Raw genomic sequence first — 18,778 nt, 5'->3', positions numbered from 1 at the left:
CCCGCGCGGTGAACGGCATAAAAGAAAATAATAATAAACCGTACCAGAATCACAATTGTTTTGTCACTTCACCTCCCAAAAAATGGAATGAAAAGAGATCAAAAAGTCGCATGTACCTAAAAATGGTAATGATTGAAACTACAGTTCGTTACGCAAAAAACAAGTCCTCACACAGTTTTTTTTTATGGAAAAATAAAAAAGTTATGGTTCTTAGAATAAGGCAACACAAAAAGTAAATGATTCTTTACAAAAACTTTTATTGTGAAAAACGTCATAAGGCATAAAAATACTATAAACATATGGTATCGCCGTAATCGTATCGACCTGCAAACGAAAGTGAATATGTCATTTATAGCGCACGGTGAACGCTGTAAAAAAAATAGAATAAAAAACAATAGTAGAATTGCTGTTTTTTTAGTCCCCACGGCTCTTAAAAATAGAATAAAAACTGATCAAAAAGTCGCATACACCCCATGAAAACTACAATGAATTCCTCAAGGTCTCTAGTTTCCAAAAAGGGGTCACTTTTGGGGGGTTTCCACTGTTTTAGCACCACAAGACCTCTTCAAACCGGACATGGTGCCTAATAAAAAGGAGGCCTCAAAATCCACTAGGTGCTCCTTTGCTTCGGAGGCCGGTGCTTCAGTCCATTACCGCACTAGGGCCACATATGGGATATTTATCAAAACTGAAGAATCCATGCAATAAATATTGAGTTGCGTTTCTCTGGTAAAACCTTCTGTTTTACAGAAAAAAAATGGAATAAAAAGGATTTTCTGACAAAAAAAAGAAATATGTAAATTTCACGCTCTAAATTCCTGTGAAACACCTAAAGGGTTAATAAACTTTTTAAATGCTGTTGTGAATACTTTGAGGGGTCTAGTTTCTAAAATGGGGTGTTTGATATGGGTTTCTAATATATAGGCCCTCAAAGCAACTTCAGAACTGAACTGGAACCTAAAAAAAAAAAATGAGGCAATACTTTGCTTCTAATGAGCAGTGCCCACCCCGAGATGACCCCAGTTTTGACTGTTTGTATAAACTGAGACCCCTATTAGACTATTTCAGTGCCCGGTTTGCACAAGCATACACCCCCAAGAAGTGTATTTCTATTGATGAGTCCCTGGTACATTTTAAAGGGAGGCTTCAATTCTGCCAGTACCTGCCGAGTAAGAGGGCAAGGTATGGCGTGAAGATGTATAAGCTGTGCGAGAGTGCATCAGGGTATACCTTCAAATTTAGGATATATGAAGGGAAGGACACCAGTATTCAGCCACAAGAATACCCCCCCCCCCCCTTACTGGGAGTTAATGCAAAAATTGTGTGGGATTTGGTGCACTCACTGCTGGACAAGGGTTACCACCTCTACCTGGATAATTTTTATACCAGCATCCCACTCTTCAAGTGGCTCGCTTCAAGAAGTCCTGCAGCATGCGGCGCTGCTAGAAGAAATCTGAGAGGCCTCCCTAAGACTCTGCTTGGGCAAACGCTCAGAAGGGGGGAGAGCAGGGCACATTCTAGAAGCAACATATGGTGTGTCAAGTACAAGGACAAGAGAGATGTGCTTGTATTGACAACAATACATGGCCACACCAGTACCCATGTACCAGGACGAGGTACCAGTACAGAGACCCCCAAACCAGACTGAATCCTGGACTACAATAGGTACATGGGGGGGGTGGACATGTTAGATCAAGTCCTGAAGCCCTACAGCGTCATGCGGAAATCAATGACGTGGTATAAGAAACTGGCCATGCACATCATACAGATGGCATTGTACAATGCGTACGTGCTAGGTCGATGTGCAGGCCAGACGGGAACTTTCCTGGAATTTCAAGAGGTGGTTATCACAAACCTAATCTTTCGGGACCAAAAAGCAGGGGCACCCAATACTTCTGGAAGCGAGGCCACATACATCGTACCAGGGCAACACTTTCCAGGAGAAGTTCCCCAAACTGGCAAGAAGGGAAAAAGTCAAAAGAGGTGCAAAGTCTGCTATAAGAGTTGGATAAGCGAGGACACAATATATCAATGTGACACGTGTCCCGAAAAACCAGGGCTCTGTATGAAAGTGTTTTAAAATTTATCATACATCCCTTGATTTTTAAACTACCTCAGTTTTACTTATCCTGATGCACTCCGCACAGCTTATCCCCCTCATCTTTCCCTTCTGAGCCCTGCTGTGTGCCGAGGCAGCTGTTTAAATCCACATTGAGGGTATTGCCATACCCGGGAGAACCCACATTACAGTTTATGGGGGGTATGTCTCCGGACAAAATGCTCACTACACCTCTAGATGAATGCCTTAAGGGGTGTCGTTTTTAAAACGGGGTCACTTCCCGGGGGTTTCAACTGTGGTACCTCAGGGGCTTCTGCATTCACGACTTAGCACCAGAAAAGCTCCAGTAGGCCAAATGGTGGTCCTTCCCTTCTAACCCATGCCGTGTGCACAGGCAGCAGATAACAGCCACATGTAGGGTATTGCCGTACCCAGGAGAACCCACATTACAATTTATAGGGTGTGAATCTCCAGTGGCTCATGCTGGGCACAATATTTTAGACACTGAAATGGCATACATATTTAGAAAATTGCAAATCTCACACTGCACCATCTGCTGCACATTACCTTTTAGACAATACCTGTGGCATCAAAATGCTCACTACACCTCTAGATGAATGCCTTAAGGGGTGTAAATTTTAAAATGCGGTCGCTTCTTGGGGTTTCCATTCCTTTGATACCTCTGGGGCTCCACAAATGCAACATGGCACCCGAAAACTAATCCAGCAAAATCTGGACTCCAAAGAACAAATAGTGCTCCTTTCCTTCTGAGCCCTCCCATGGGCACAAACGGCAGTTTATCACCACAAATGGGATATTACCGAACTCAGGACAAATTGGGCAACAAAATGGGGTATTTTGTTCCATGTGAAAATAAGAAATTTTGATCAAAAATTACATCTTATTGGAAATAATTTCATTTTTTCTATTTCACATCCCAATTCAAATACGAGCTGTGAAAAAACTGTGGGGTCAAAATGGTAACAATAACCACAAATGAATTCCTTGAGGGGTTTCGTTTCCAAAATGGGGTCACTTTTGGGGGATTCCATTTTAGCTAATCAGCAGACAAGTTGAATAGAATAATTTTAGTAAACACAACTAATAGGCTTCGTTCACATCTGCGTCGGGACTCCGTTCATGGGTTCTGTCTGAGCTTTCTGTATGGGGAACCCATGAACGGAATCCAAACCGAAAACATAGGTTTTTGTTTGCATCACCATAGATTTCAATGGTGACGGATCTGGTGCAAATGGTTTCCGTTTGTCACTGTTGTGTAAGGGTTCCATCATTTTGACGGAAACAATACTGTAGTCGACTGTGCTATTCATTCCGTCAATCAAAACGACAAAACCCTTACTCAACAGTGACAAACAGAAATCATTTGCACCGGATCTGTCATGGGTTCCCCTGACGGAAAGCCCAGATGGAATCCATGACCGGAGTCCCGTCGCAGATGTGAACAAAGCCTTACACTGGCATACAAGCATATATTTACTCTCTCTAAGGCATAGTAAGCTTAACGGTTACAACACATAAGTGGCACAGTCTCGTAAACATTAAAATAACATTTGCTTAACCGCTTCCTGCTCTGTGCAGTACTATTACGTAGGGCTGAGCATATCGTTCGCGCTCAGCTCAGTAATAGTACGTTGGAGATTTAATAAAGCGCCATTTTCACCAGGTGCGTGTATGAGCTATGATAACTGCTGTCTCTGACAGCAATTATCAAAATTCAATCTCCAGAGATTAATTGCGGTGGTGTCGCCTTGGCGATTGGTACTTTTGGTTATTCAGCCACTACTGATCAATAGCAACGATCGCTGACATCAGATCTTGCCGCTGACATCAGATCCTGCTGCACCCGCCCTGAACTTCCCTGCTGGTGTTAGTGAATCACTTAGAGCGGGTGTTAAGAGTGTTTGTGAAGAAGAAAAATAAATAAATAAGTGCTGTGCTAAGAGCATTTTGTTCTCCATCCACTTCCCACTCTTGTTCTCCTCCTCCTTGTCACCCCCACATTTTTGGTCAGTGATCTATTAACCCCTTAACACTCAGCAACATAATATTCCGTCACGCTGACCGCCCTGTTCGGGCTCAGCGACGGAATATTACGTTGCGGAAAAAATGCATCGCCATTTTCCACCTGTGCGTGCACGAGCTGTGACAGCTGCTGTTTCCGACAGCAGGCTATCACAGCTCTGTACGCCGGGACCTGTCGCGATGGTCCCGCCTCCACGATCGCCACTATTGGTCAGTCAGTGAGTAACTGTCCAATAGTGGCGATCGACGTCTAAACTTCCTCTCCCTGACATCACATCCTGCCGCACCCGCCTTGAACACCTGTTGGAGACAGCGAGGCATTCAGAGCGGTTGTGAGAAAAGAGAGAAGAGCAAGCAAAAAAAAAAGTAAAAGAAGAGTCTAAAAAACAACTTTTTTCGGCATCCCTCTTCTCCCATCCACTACCCAGTCCTGTACCCTTCCTCCTTGTGTTCCCCCGACGTTTTTGGTCAGTGATCTCCTATCACTAACCACTTCTTAGTCTTCAGGACCAATTTCTTTGTCCCTGGGGATTAGCTTTTTCTTTTTTTTTTTATATAAAACATATAAAACATATAAAACAAAAAAAATATATAAAAATGTAAAAAAAACAGTTCATTTAGACAATTTAACTGGTTAGTTTAGTATTAGGGTTAGTTAGTGTCAGGGAACCGTCAAAAAGTGTAGTTAGGTATAGCGTCAGGGAATTTAGCATCAGGAATCTGTCACCGTAGTTAGATCTAGCATTAGGGGTCCATCACCGTAGTTAGGTTTAGCGTCAGGGAAGCTCGGAATAATCTAGTTAGGTTTAGTGTCAGGGAATAGTCGCCGTAGTTAGATTTAGTCTCAGGGAAGTTCAAATAAAATCTAGTTAGGTTTAGTGTAAGGAACCCTCGCCCTAGTTAGGTTTAGTCTCACGGAAGCCCACTCGTTCTATAAAAACACCAATTTTTTGGGCAGGTTTAGGTAGCAGCCGATTGCTCCTAGTTAGGGAAGCAATCAAACATATCCCAACGGACATTTAGTGCCGAAGAGGCATATTCATTTCTTGCCTCCGACACAGAGTTTTATTTATTTATTTATTGTTTTATTTATCCACCTCCACATCCAGTGATGAAGAAGAGAAACCCCCTAGGAGATGCCCCAGGACCACCACTACAGTTGAAGCCCCCGAGCGAAATGACCCCGCAGCAGTTCAAGCCCCCGAGTGAAGTGACCCCAATTGGACCCCCACACCAGACATTTATGAGCCCCCAAATCCCAGAGTACACGGGCATCTCCCAGGCAAATTTATATGCCCAACAGTGTATTACTTAGAACCCCAAGTCATTTTATGCCCAATCCCACAGGTGGACCCCTGTAGATGCAGCAGAGTTGGGCAAGTTCTGTGGACTTCACTTGCACATGGGGCTCCTGAAAAAGCCGTCCATTAGGACCTACAGGAGCACGGACATCTTATACCACACCCCGATGTACCGTATGGCCATGTCCAGGAAGCGTTATGAGGCAATACTTCGCTTCTTACATTATACGGATAATGAGCAGTGCCCACCCCGAGATGACCCCAGTATTGACCGTTTGAACAAACTGAGACCCCTATTAAACCATTTCAGTGCCCGGTTTGCACAAGCATACACCCCCGAGAAGTGTATTTCTATTGATGAGTCCCTGGTACATTTTAAAGGGAGGCTTCAATTCCGCCAGTACCTGCCAAGTAAGAGGGCAAGGTATGGTGTGAAGATGTATAAGCTTGGCGAGAGTGCATCAGGGTATACCTACAAATTTAGGATATATGAAGGGAGGGACAGCAGTATTCAGGCCCCAGAATGCCCCCCCTTACTGGGAATTAATGCAAAAAATTGTGTGGGATTTGGTGCACCCACTGCTGGACCAGGGTTAGCACCTCAACCTGGATAATTTTTATACCAGGATCCCACTCTTCAAGTGCCTCGCTTCCAGAAGTACTGTGGCATGCGGCACTGCTAGAAAAAATCTGAGAGGCCTCCCTAAGACTCTGCTTGGGCAAACACTCAGAAGGGGTGAGAGCAGGACACATTCAAGCAGCAACATATTGTGTGTCAAGTACAAGGACAAGAGAGATGTCCCTGTATTGACAACAATACATGGCCACACCAGCACCCATGTACCTGTATGAGTTACCAGTACAGAGACCCCCAAACCAGACTGCATCCTAAACTGCAATAGGTACATGGGAGGGGTGGACTTGTCAGATCAAGTCCTGAAGCCCTACAGCGCCATGCGGAAATCGAGGGTGTGGTATAAGAAGCTGGCCGTGTACATCATACAGATGGCATTGTACAATGCGTACGTGCTACGTCGATATACAGGCCAGAGGGGAACTTTCCTGGAATTTCAAGAGGTGGTTATCAAGAACCTAACCTTTAGGGACCAAGAAGAGGGAGCATCCAGTACTTCTGGAAGCGAAGCCACACGCATCGTACCAGGGCAACACTTTCCAGGAGAAGTTCCCCAAATTGGCAAGAAGGAAAAAGTCAAAAGAGGTGCAGAGTCTGCTCAAAGAGGGGGATAAGGAGGGAAACAATATACCAATGTGACACGTGTCCCGAAAAACAAGGGCTCTGTATGAAAGATTGTTTTCTAATTTATCATACATCCCTTCATTTTTAATTTACCCTGATGCACTCCACAGAGCTTATCCCCCTCATCTTTGCCTTCTGAGCCCTGCCATGTGCCCAGGCAGCTGATAACAGCCACATGTAGGGTATTGCCGTACCCGGGAGAACACACATTACAGCTTATGGGGTGTATAATTGGGTATTTTGTTCCCTGTGAAAATAAGAAATTCTGGTCAAAAATCACATCTTATTGGAAAAACAGTATTTTTTTTTATTTCACACCCCAATTCAAATAGGTGCTGTGAAGAACCTGTGCGGCAAAAATGATAACAACAACCATAAATGAATTCCTTGAGGGGTGTAGTTTCCAAAATGGGGTCAGTTCTGGGGGGTTTCCATTGCTTTGTTACCTCTGGGGCTCTGCAAATACGACATGGCACCCAAAAACCAATCCAGCAAAATCTGGACTCCAACAAACACATAGCGCTCCTTTCCTTCTGAGCCCTCCCATGGGCCCAAACGGCAGTTTATCACCACAAATGGGGTATTGCCGCACTAAGGACAAATTGGGCATAAAATGGGGTATTTTGATCGCTGTGAAAATAAGAAATTTTGATAAAAAATCACATCTTATTGGAAAAACTGTATTTTTTTTTATTTTACAGCCCAATTCAAATAGGTGCTGTGAAAAAACTCTGCTGTAAAAATGATAACAACAACCATAAATTAATTCCTTGAGGGGTGTAGTTTCTAAAATGGGATCACTTCTGGTGGGTTTCCATTGCTTTGATGCCTCAACACCTCTTCAAACCTTCCATGCTGCCTAAAATATATTCTAATAAAAAAAGAGGCCTCAAAATGCAATAGGTGCTTCTTTGCTTCTAGGGCTTGTATTTTAGTCTACGAGAACACTAGAGCCACATGTGGGACATTTCTAAAAACTGCAGACTCTGGACAATACATATTTAGTAGTATTTCTCTGGTAAAACCTTCCGTGTTACAGAAAAAAATTGAATAATATTGAAATTCAGCAAGAAAAATTAAATTTGCAAATTGCACCTCCACTTTGCTTTAATTCCTGTGAAATGCCTGAAGGGTTAAAAAACTTTCTAAATGCTGTTTTGAATACTTTGAGGGGTCTAGTTTTTAAAATGGGGTGTTTTATGGGGGTTTCTAATACATAGGCCCCTCAAAGCCACTTCAGAACTAAACAGGTACCTTAAAAAAAAGGCTTTTGAAATTTTCTTAAGAAATATGAGAAATTTCTGTTTATGTTCTAAGCCTTGTAACGTCCAAGAAAAATAAAAGAATGTTCAAAAACGATGCCAATCTAAAGTAGACATATGGGAAATGTGAACTAGTAACTATTTTGGGTGCTATAACTGTCTGTTTTACAAGCAGACGCATTTAAATTCTGAAAAATACTATTTTTTCAATATTTTCTATAAATTTTGTCACCAATAAAAACTGAATATATAGACCAAATTTTACCACGAACATAAAGCCCAATGTGTCACGAGAAAACAATCTCTGAATCGTTTGGATAGGTTTAAGCATTCCGACGTTATTATCACATAAAGTGAAATATGTCAGATTTGAAAAATGGGCTATGAGCCTTAAGGCCAAAAACTAGACTGCGTCCTTAAGGGGTTAATAACCACTTTGCAGTCTTCAGGGACACATTTTTTGATCAAAAATGTTTTTCTATATGAAACTATAAAAAAAATTAAAACTAATTATTAATATAAATATATAAATGTAAAATAAATGTTTAGTTTAGTATTAGGGTTAGTTAGCATCAGGGAAACATCAAAAAGCATAGTTAGGTATAGCATCAGGGAATTTAGCATCAGGAATCCGCCACCGTAGTTAGGATTAGTGTCAGGGAAGATCTGAATAATCTAGTTAGTGTTAGTGTCAGGGAATTGTCACCGTAGTTAGGTTTAGTGTAATCCACTTTTGGGGGATACCTACTGGTTTGGCACCTCAACACCTATCCAAACCTGGCATGTTGCCTAAAATATATTCTTATAAAAAAGGAGGCCCCAAAATGCACTAGGTACTTCTTTGCTTCTGAGGCCTGTGTTTTAGTCCAGTAGCACACTAGAGCCACATGTGGGACATTTCTAAAAACTGCAGAATCTGAACAATGCATATTTAGTAGTGTTTCTCTGGTAAACCTCCTGTGTTACAGAAAAAAATTGAATAAAATTGAAATTCAGCAAGAAAAATGACATTTGCAAATGTTCCCTCCACTTTAATTACTATGAAATGCCTAAAGAGTTTAAAAAAAAACATTCTAATTGCTGTTTTTAATACTTTGAGGGGTCTAGTTTTTAAAATGTCTAATACATAGGCCCCTCAAAGCCACTTCAGAACTGAACAGATACCTTAAAAAAAAAGGCTTTTGACATTTTCTTAAAAATATGAGAAATTGCTGTTTATGTTCTAAGCCTTGTAACGCCCAAGAAAAAAAAGACATATGGGAAATGTGAACTAGCAACTAATTTGGGTGGTATAACCATCTGTTTTACAAGCAGATGCATTTAAATTCAGAATTTTTTTTTAATTTTGCAATTTTTCACAAATAAACACTGAATAGTGACCAAATTTTACCACTAACATAAAGCCCAATGTGTCACAAGAAACAAAATCTCAGAATCGCTTGGATAGGTTAGTTATTACCACATAAAGTAAAATATGTCAGATTTGAAAAATGGGCTCTGAGCCTTATGGTCCAAACTAGGCTACGTCCTTAAGGGGTTAACAGATTGGCCTTTTCCTAGAGGGCTTACACATACAGCTTCATATTAACGTAGTTAAAAAATATTTTTGCGTTATTTTTACTTAATTGTGCAACGGGTCTGTTTCAATGTTTGATTCATTTTTTTATCTTTTACACAACTTATTTTTTTCATTATAATTATTTAATGCCTCGTAACTATCATCTTGCTTTAGTAGCTTTAACGCTTTCTTTTTATCACTTATTGCCCCCTTACAGTTTTCTTTAACCACATCGGTTTCCTCCTCGTTTATTCTCCTTGGGTATATATATTTCACAGGACATATTTCAGCGGCTTTTATAAATGTCCCATTTAGTTTGTGTATTATTTTTCAGGACATTGTCCCAGTTACGTCATCCATTAGCTAATGAAAATTGGTCTTTCTGAAGTTTAGTGTTTTGGTAGCTCCTCTACTAAACATCTTATTAAAGATAAATATAAATGTATTATGTTGTGTAAAACGTATTATACTGTGGGTTAGTATCATTTTTTTACATTTTATGTCTGTTTGGGGGGATGGATGGCACAAGGCCGCGTTATGCCACAATTGTGGCGCACGTCCAGCAGAAAGATGCAACAAGTTATCAAGAGGTCTGCGCCTCTTAATAATTCTGTCGTAGCTTACTCCAGCAGAGCAGAAAACTAAGACTGGCATATGAAACGCCAGTCTTAGTAAATCTGCCCCAATGTGTTTGGCCCATTGTTAGACTGCGTTCAGCGTTCACATAGTGTGTTTTTGTTGCATTTTTCAGCATGCATTTTTTGGTTTGGTAAATTAACTCCTATGTCTATCAATCTGAGTACATCAACTAAAACAAAAAAAGCATGCTAAAAACGTAACAAAAACGCACCATGTGAACCCAGCCAAATAATTAGTACCAGCTACATAGCTGACATCTGTTTGCTACATCATTATTTGGTTCTAGACGGGGGCTGCTCTGTAGGAGGTGACAATCATGTACTCTAAAATTCTTTATGTGAGCACAGAAAATGGTTAAAAATCACCAGGGAAATGTGTTCACCCCATGTGGATGAATTTGACATGTTCCAACAATTGCTGCTTAATTATGTTTTATGTGAATGAAGATACATAGAGAAAATCTCATAAATAGAATTCAAGAGGTTCCGAGGTTCTATGGTTACTGCAAACAAACGTACTGGATCTCATTATACGCTATGACTTACATCTTGAAAACAGCTGAAGGGATGCAAGAAACATTACACGAACACAATTACAATGTGTTTTCAGTATCTAGCTTAACTTTCCTTTTCTCATATTGGAAGTTAAAAAACATATGATATTTACATCAGTATAACGCTCCCTTTGAGTGCCATTCACATGATGATTCTAGATTTCTGGTTCCTTCATTATACCCATTATACTATAGAATGAAAAACATTTTTTGTTTTTATTTTAAAGCCTAAAGAGTTGGCACAAAGGGCAATGATCACGCTGATATAAGTTCCACTAGCAATCCAGCTGGAAAAGCCGCCTTTCCTGTGTAGCTAGATCTACGCACATGGATCCTAGGCTATTTGCCCTTAAAGAGTTTCTGTCACCAGTTTATAAGTGCCCTATCTCCTACCTAATCCGATAGGTGCTGTAATGTAAATAACAGTGGTTTTAATTTTGAAAAACTATCATTTTTTAGCAAGTTATGAACAATTTTAGATTTACAACGCCCTCTTGATAAAAAGTAAAAAAACGCCCAGTTGGTCATTAAGAAAGTAACTAGCATAAATCTAAAATTGTTCATAACTTGCTCAAAAATGATCGTTTTTCAAAATAAAAAACACTGTTATCTACATTACAGCGCCTATCAGATTAGGTAGGAGATAGGGCACTTATAATCTGGTGACAGAGCTTCTGTAATCTCGAGCTATGTTACTATAACTGCATACAAGCACGGACCCTGAAATCAATAAAAGGCGGCCAGCGGGGGATATTTATGTGAATCAAAGACTGCAGAGCAAATGACAGGCGGCGTAGGAAACCTACATGATCAGCTTTAAAGCTGCTGTTGGGTTCTGAGGGAGGTAAGACTTTTGTAGTTTATATCAGTCATGTAAAGTACACTGTGGGCTGTGTGGGCAAACTTGGAATGGGGGTGAGGCTTAAAATGTCCAGTGATTTGGAATTTACACAATTGTATAAAGTTATACAATTTTTCATGAAACCAATTCAATACAATCTAACGCCATCCAGTAAATAAAGTAGATGTTAAAAATATACTTTTTTTTTAAAACATTGGAGTCTATGGCTGACGGATGCATCAATCAGAAGTACACTTTTTTACATATTTGCTTAACATCTTATGCGACATATCTTGGTATTTGTCAGATTTAGGGATAAGTTAATGGAGGACACAAATGTTGCTGTGTGAGTGGCACTGTTCTGGGTGTTCGGTTCTGAGAATATTATATTGTATTGTATATTGGCTTTTATTGTGTGATCAGTGCGACTGGAACTGTTCTAGCGGCACTGTGGATGTTATTTTTAGGAGGCCACTGTGGATCTCAACTTTTTGACAGCTCTATGGGGATCAGAATATTGAACCTAGTTTTACAACTGACAACACTGTTTATAAAGTAGTCTCAGTATTAAAATGGCAACAGATAAATAGCATAATGGCATTATAGTTAATGTGCATAGGTAGTTCCAAATATGCTACTAGCATATGTGAGTGGTGCTGACTGTGACATTCACTTGTCCTGTGCCTGGGCAAGACCCTTGTAACATGGGGTTCTCTCCAGTGATTCCCTTTTAGCAAATTAGCAGACAAGTTGAATAGAATAATTTTACTAAACACAACTATGAGGCTTCGTTAACATCTGCGTCGGAACTCCGCTCATGGGTTCCGTCCGAGTTTTCCATCAGGGTAACCAATGAATGTAATGCAAACTGAAAACATAGGTTTCCGTTTGCATCACCATAGATTTCAATGGTGACGGATCTGGTGCAAATGGTTTCCGTTTGTCACTGTTGTGTAAGGGTTCCATCATTTTGACGGAAACAATACTGTAGTCGACTGTGCTATTCATTCCGTCAAAACTACAAAACCCTTACTCAACGCTGACAAACAGAAACCATTTGCACCGGATCGGTCACCATTGAAATAAATTGTGATGCAAACGGAAACCTATGGTTTCCAATTGTTTGTTTGGATTCCGTTCATGGGTTCCCCTGACGGAAAGCTCAGATGGAATCCGTGAACGGAGTCCTGTCGCAGATGTGAACAAAGCTTTACACTGGCATACAAGCATATATTTACTCTCTATAGACATAATAAGCTTAATTGTTACAACACATAAGTGGCACAGTCTCTTAAACATTAAAAGTTTGCTTAACCCCTTCTCTGCGCAGTACTATTACGTTGGGCTGAGCACATCGTTCGCACTCAGCTCAGTAATAGTACGTAGGAGATTTAATAAAGCGCCATTTTCCCCAGGCGAGTGTATGAGCTGTGACAACTGCTGTCTCTGACAGCAGTTATCACAGGTCAATCTCCAGAGATTAATTGCGTTGGTCCCGCCTCGGTGATCGGCACTATTGGTTAGTCAGCAACTACTGACCAATAGCGACGATCGCTGACATCAGATCCTGCCGCTGACATCAGATCCTGCTGCACCCGTCCTTAACATCTGTTGGTGTTGCTGAGTCACTCAGAGCGGGTGTTAAGAGTGTTTGTGAAGAGGAGAAGAAGAGAAAAAAACAAAAACCTGATAAGTGCTGTTTTAAGAGCATTTTTGTTCTCCATCCACTTCCCACTCCTGTTCTCTGTCTCCTTGTCACCCCAACGTTTTTGGTCAGTGATCTCCTATCAATAAACACTAAAATAAAAAATTAAATGTAAAAAAAAGTTTAGATAGTTACCAGTTAGTTAGTTTAGTATTAGGGTTAGTTAGTATCAGGGAACCGCCAAAAAGCGTAGTTAGGTTTAGCGTCAGGGAATTTAGCATCAGGAATGCGTCCCCGTAGTTAGGATTAGTGTCAAGGAAGCTCGGAATAATCTAGTTAGGTTTAGTGTCAGGGAATTGTCACCGTAGTTAGGTTTAGTGTAGGGAAGTCCACTTTTTCTAAAAAACTATTTTTTTGGGGGTACTTTAGGTAGCAGCCTATTGCTTCTAGTTAGGGAAGTATATTTTCAGAGTTTTTTTTCCAAGTTTTCTATATGTTGTTTTTTTTTGCTGTATACCCAATACCTATTTTTTTTTTCCTACACGTGTCTAAGCACAGCATAGATAAACATGTCCCAACGGTCATTTACTGCCGAAGAGGCATATGCATTTCTTGCCTCTGACAGACTCGTTGGATGGTGAGACTCTTTTAGTTTATCAACCTCCTTATCCAGTGATGTAGAGGAGGGACCCATAGGAGACGCCCCAGGAGCACCACCACAGTTCAAACCCCCGCAGTTGAACCCCTGAGCGAAGTGACCCCATTTGGACCCCCACACCAGATAATTGAGCCCCAAATCCCTTAGTACATGGGCAGCCCGGGGATCAAATTTAATACGGCAGGGCTCAGTGAGATATACATTTTCAAGTTCTTTTTCACTGATGACTTTATAGAGGTTATGGTCTCCCAGACAAACTTATATGTCCAACAGTATATCACCAAGAACCCCACATAATTGTATGCCCAATCCCACAGGTGGACCCCTGTAGGTGCAGCAGAGTTGGGCAAGTTTTTGGGACTGCACTTGAACATGGGGCTTTTGAAGAAGCCATCCATTAGGGCCTACTGGAACACGGACAACTATACCACACCCCGATGTACCGCATGGCAATGTCCAGGAATGCGTTATGAGGCAATACTTCGCTTCTTACATTATGTTGATAATGAGCAGTGACCACCCCGAGATGACCCCAGTTTTGACCCTGAGGACCCTATTAGACCATTTCAGTGCCCGGTTTGCACAAGCATACACCCCCAAGAAGTGTATTTATATTGACAAGTCCCTGGTACATTTTAAAATGAAGCTTCAATTTCGCCAGTACCTGCCGAGTAAGAGGGCAAGGTATGGCGTGAAAATGTATAAGCTGTGTGAGATTGCATCAATGTATACTTACAAATTTAGGGTATACGTATATGAAGGGAAAGACACAAGTGTTCACCCCCAGAATGCTCGCCTCTTACTGGGAGTTAATGCAAAAATTGTGTGGGATTTGGTGCACCCACTGCTGGACCAGGGTTACCACCTCTACCTGGATAATTTTTATACCAGCGTCCCACTCTTCAAGTGTCTCACTTCCAGAAGTACTGCGGCATGCGGCACTGCTAGAAGAAATCTGAGAGGCCTCCCTAAGACTCTGCTTGGGCAAACACTCAGAAGGGGTGAGAGCAGGGCACATTCTAGCAGCAACATAATGTGTGTCAAGTACAAGGACAAGAGAGATGTCCTTGTAATGATAATACATGGCCACACCAATACCCATGTATCAGTACAGAGACCCCAAACCAGACTGCATCCTGGACTACAATAGTTACATGGGAGGGGTGGACTTGTCAGATCAAGTCCTGAAGCCCTACAGAGCCATGCGGAAATCAAGGGAGTGGTATAAGAAGTTAGCTGTGCTTATCATACAGATGGCATTGTACAATGCGGACGTGTTGCATCGATGTGCAGGCCAGAGGAAAACTTTCTTGGAATTTCAAGATGGTTATCAAGAACCTAATCTTTAGGGACTAGGAAGGGGGGCGCCCAGTACTTGGCCAGACTGAGACTAAAAAGCAGCCCTGACACACAAGCCCCACCAGCCAACATACAATATCGTCCTCACATTGCATAAAAATAGCAGCACGCAATGCTTATTGCAGGGAATTTCGTTTTCTTCTGACAACCCCCACTCCCTTAAATATGTAAACCCCTCCATCAACACACTGGAGGCAATTTATTAATACTGGCGTTTCATATGCCAGTCTTAACCCCTTCCCGACATTTGCCGTTTAGGTACGTCATGGGAAGCATTGACTTCCCGCATCTTGCCGTACCTATACGCCAATTAAAGTAAAGATGGCTGCTGTTCATAACAGCAGGCCATCTGTACACGATGCCAAGGGGGGTGTCGCCTCCCTCCCGCATCGGCGATCGCCGCCATTGGCCGGTCAATTCAGACCGGCCAATTGCGGCTGTTTGCGGCTTTTGCCAATCACTGTGCCACAGGGCACAGTGATATGGTGGTGATTGGTGCTGTCTAGGACAGCACCAATGACTACCATGTTCCAAATAAAAAATGGCGGTGATGCCAGCTCCCAGATCACTATGGTTGGTCGGTCAGCACCGACCGACCAATCGCAGCCATGGCGGGTGTTTGAAACACCCTACACCAGCCCTGCCCACCTCATTCCGGTTAGGAACGGTGAGCAGAGCTGGTGTGACCGTCTGTGAAGCCAACTTACCGAATCTGAGGCCTTCTGTGCTGCGATCCTGCTGTCACGTCTTAATCCGACTGCTTCCTGCAGAAGAGTGAACCGTCATCATCATCATCTGTGTTTTTTTCCTAAACTTCTTATTCCTGTACCCTCCCCCCCATCCCTCCCCTCCCCCTCTTTCCCTTTTTACGTCCTGCAGCCGCCGAGTGCGGATCAGTGACCGCCATCACTGACCGCCAATTTTTGGCACAGGACTTCCTTTCTTTTTGTATTTTTGCACCTCCCTGTGTGCGCCCTGCGGCCACTGAGTGCTGATCAGTGACCGCCATCACTGGTAATTTTTTTTATTTTTTGCCCTTTTTTATTACTGCACCTTTTTTTTGCGTGCGCCCTGCGGCTACTGAGTGCTGAGTCTAATAATCAGCCTCAGTGGTAATTTGTTTACGCAGGTTTTTTTTTGGCCTTTTTTTCTTCATTTTATAAAACTGTAAAAAAAATAAATTAGAGTAGCGGACGTTTACTGACGTCCGTTTTGTAAAAAAAGATATATAGCAGAAGTTCTGGCTATATATTTTTTTATACAGTTTGAATAAATTTACTTCTTATAGTTAGCGTCCATTTAGTGACGGACATTTAGTTTGTTCACTAAATTTTTGATAGCGTAGCGACAGTTTTAGTATAAATTTACATCTTATAGTCAGCGTCCGTTTAGTGACGGACATTCAGTTTTTTTTAACTGAAGTTCATTCACTAAATTTTTGATAGCGTAGCGACAGTTAGTATAAATTTATAGCGTTATAGTCAGCGTCCGTTTAGTGACGGACATTCAGTTTTTTTTAACTGAAGTTCATTCACTAAATTTTTGATAGCGTAGCGACAGTTAGCATAAATTTATAGCGTTATAGTCAGCGTCCGTTTAGTGACATACATTCAGTTTTTTTTAACTGAAATTTGTTCACTAAATTTTTGATAGCGTAGCGACACAGTTGTAGCTCAGTTATTTTTTACAGTTCAATATTGAACGTTCAATAAATTTCTTTCTCCTACATTTTTCTTTTTTTTTTCCTATAAATTTCATATTACACGTGTAAAAGCACAACATACAAAACCACCTCTATAAAGAGTATTACACGTGTTGAAGCACTACATACCCCCCTAATAAAAATGGCCCAATCATCTCAAAGGCTCTACTCCGCTGAGGAGGCATACGCCATCCTGGCCTCTGACACTGAATCGGCCAGCGAGGGAGAAGAGGAATTTGCCCCATTCATCTTGACCTCATCATCCTCATCCAGTGATGAGAAACCCCCCGCAAAGAGGCCCCAGGACATCAGCTGAGGCAACCCCCCAAATGAGCGCTACCCTGTGGAACCCACCCCCTGATAATTATGAGCCTCAAATTCCAGATTTCACAGGGAGCTCAGGAATTCGATTTGAGCCTTGTCCTACATATGGGCCTAGTAAAAAAAACAGAGATTAGGCAATACTGGAGTGCGGACATTTTATACAGCACCCCAATATACCGCATGGCAATGACCCGGGCACGATTTGAAATTATTCTGAAATTTTTGCATTATAATGATAATGCACAGTGCCCGCCCCGTGATGACCCCACATACGACCAATGATTGATTATTTCTGCACCAAATTTCAGGAAGTGTACACCCCCGAAAAGAACATAGCAATAGATGAGTCCCTTGTACATTTTAAGGGGAGACTAAAATTCTGCCAATACCTGCCAAGCAAGAGGGCGAGGTATGGAATTAAAATGTACAAGCTGTGCGAGAGCAGCTCAGGGTACACCTACAGGTTTCAGGTTTATGAAGGGAAGGACACCAGGATAGAACCTCCAGAATGCCCCCCTGTCCTGGGAGTTAGTGGAAAAATAGTGTGGGACTTGATGCACCCACTGCTGGACCAGGGTTATCACCTTTACGTGGATAACTTCTATACCAGCATCCCACTATTTAAATGCCTCTCCACCAGAAGTACTGTAGCATGTGGCACCGTGCGCAAAAATCAGAGAGGCCTCTCTAAAAATCTGATTGGGCAACCCCTAAGAAAAGGAGAAAGCAGGGCACTACACAGCGATAACTTGTTGCTGGTCAAGTATAAGGACAAGAGGGACGTCCTTATGTTGACCACAATACACGGTAGTGGCAGCACCCCTGTCCCTGTCCGAGGTAGCACCACAATGACCCCCAAGCCAGACTGCATCCTCGGCTACAATAAGTACATGGGAGGTGTTGATCTCTCTGATCAAGTACTGAAGCCGTACAGTGCCATGCGTAAAACAAAGGCGTGGTACAAAAAGCTGGCCGTGCACGTGGTACAGATGGCATTGTATAACGCTTACGTGCTATACCGATGTGCAGGCCGGACAGGGACATTCCTTCAGTTTCAATAAGCGGTTATCAAGGCCCTTGTATTTGGGAACCAGGAAGGGGAGGGTCCCAGTACTTCTAGATGCGATGGTCCACGTATTGTACCAGGGCAACACTTTCCTGGCGAAATCCCCTCCACCGGTAAAAAGGGAAGGAGCCAAAAAAGGTGTAAAGTGTGTTACAACAGAGGGAGAAGCCGTGACACAACTTATCATTGTGAAACCTGTCCCGACAAACCTGGCCTGTTCATAAAAGAGTGCTTCAAAGTTTATCACACATCCATGGATTTTAATTGAAACATTTTTTTAAATGCTCACTATACCCCTAGATAAATTCCTTGAGGGGTGTAGTTTCCCACATGGAGTCACTCTTGGGGGGTTTCCACTGTTTTGACCCCTCAGGGGCTTTGCAAATGCGACATGGCCACCGCAATCCATTCCAGTTACATTTGAACTCCAAATGGTGTTCTTTCCCTTCTGAGCCCTGCCGTGTGTCCAAACAGCCGTTTATGACCAAATGTGGGGTACTGTTTTACTCG

The sequence above is a fragment of the Rhinoderma darwinii genome, chromosome 4 (genome assembly GCF_050947455.1).
Source record: "Rhinoderma darwinii isolate aRhiDar2 chromosome 4, aRhiDar2.hap1, whole genome shotgun sequence".
NCBI classification, from domain to species: Eukaryota; Metazoa; Chordata; class Amphibia; order Anura; family Rhinodermatidae; genus Rhinoderma; species Rhinoderma darwinii.
Note: the sequence above shows the minus strand (reverse complement) of the source record.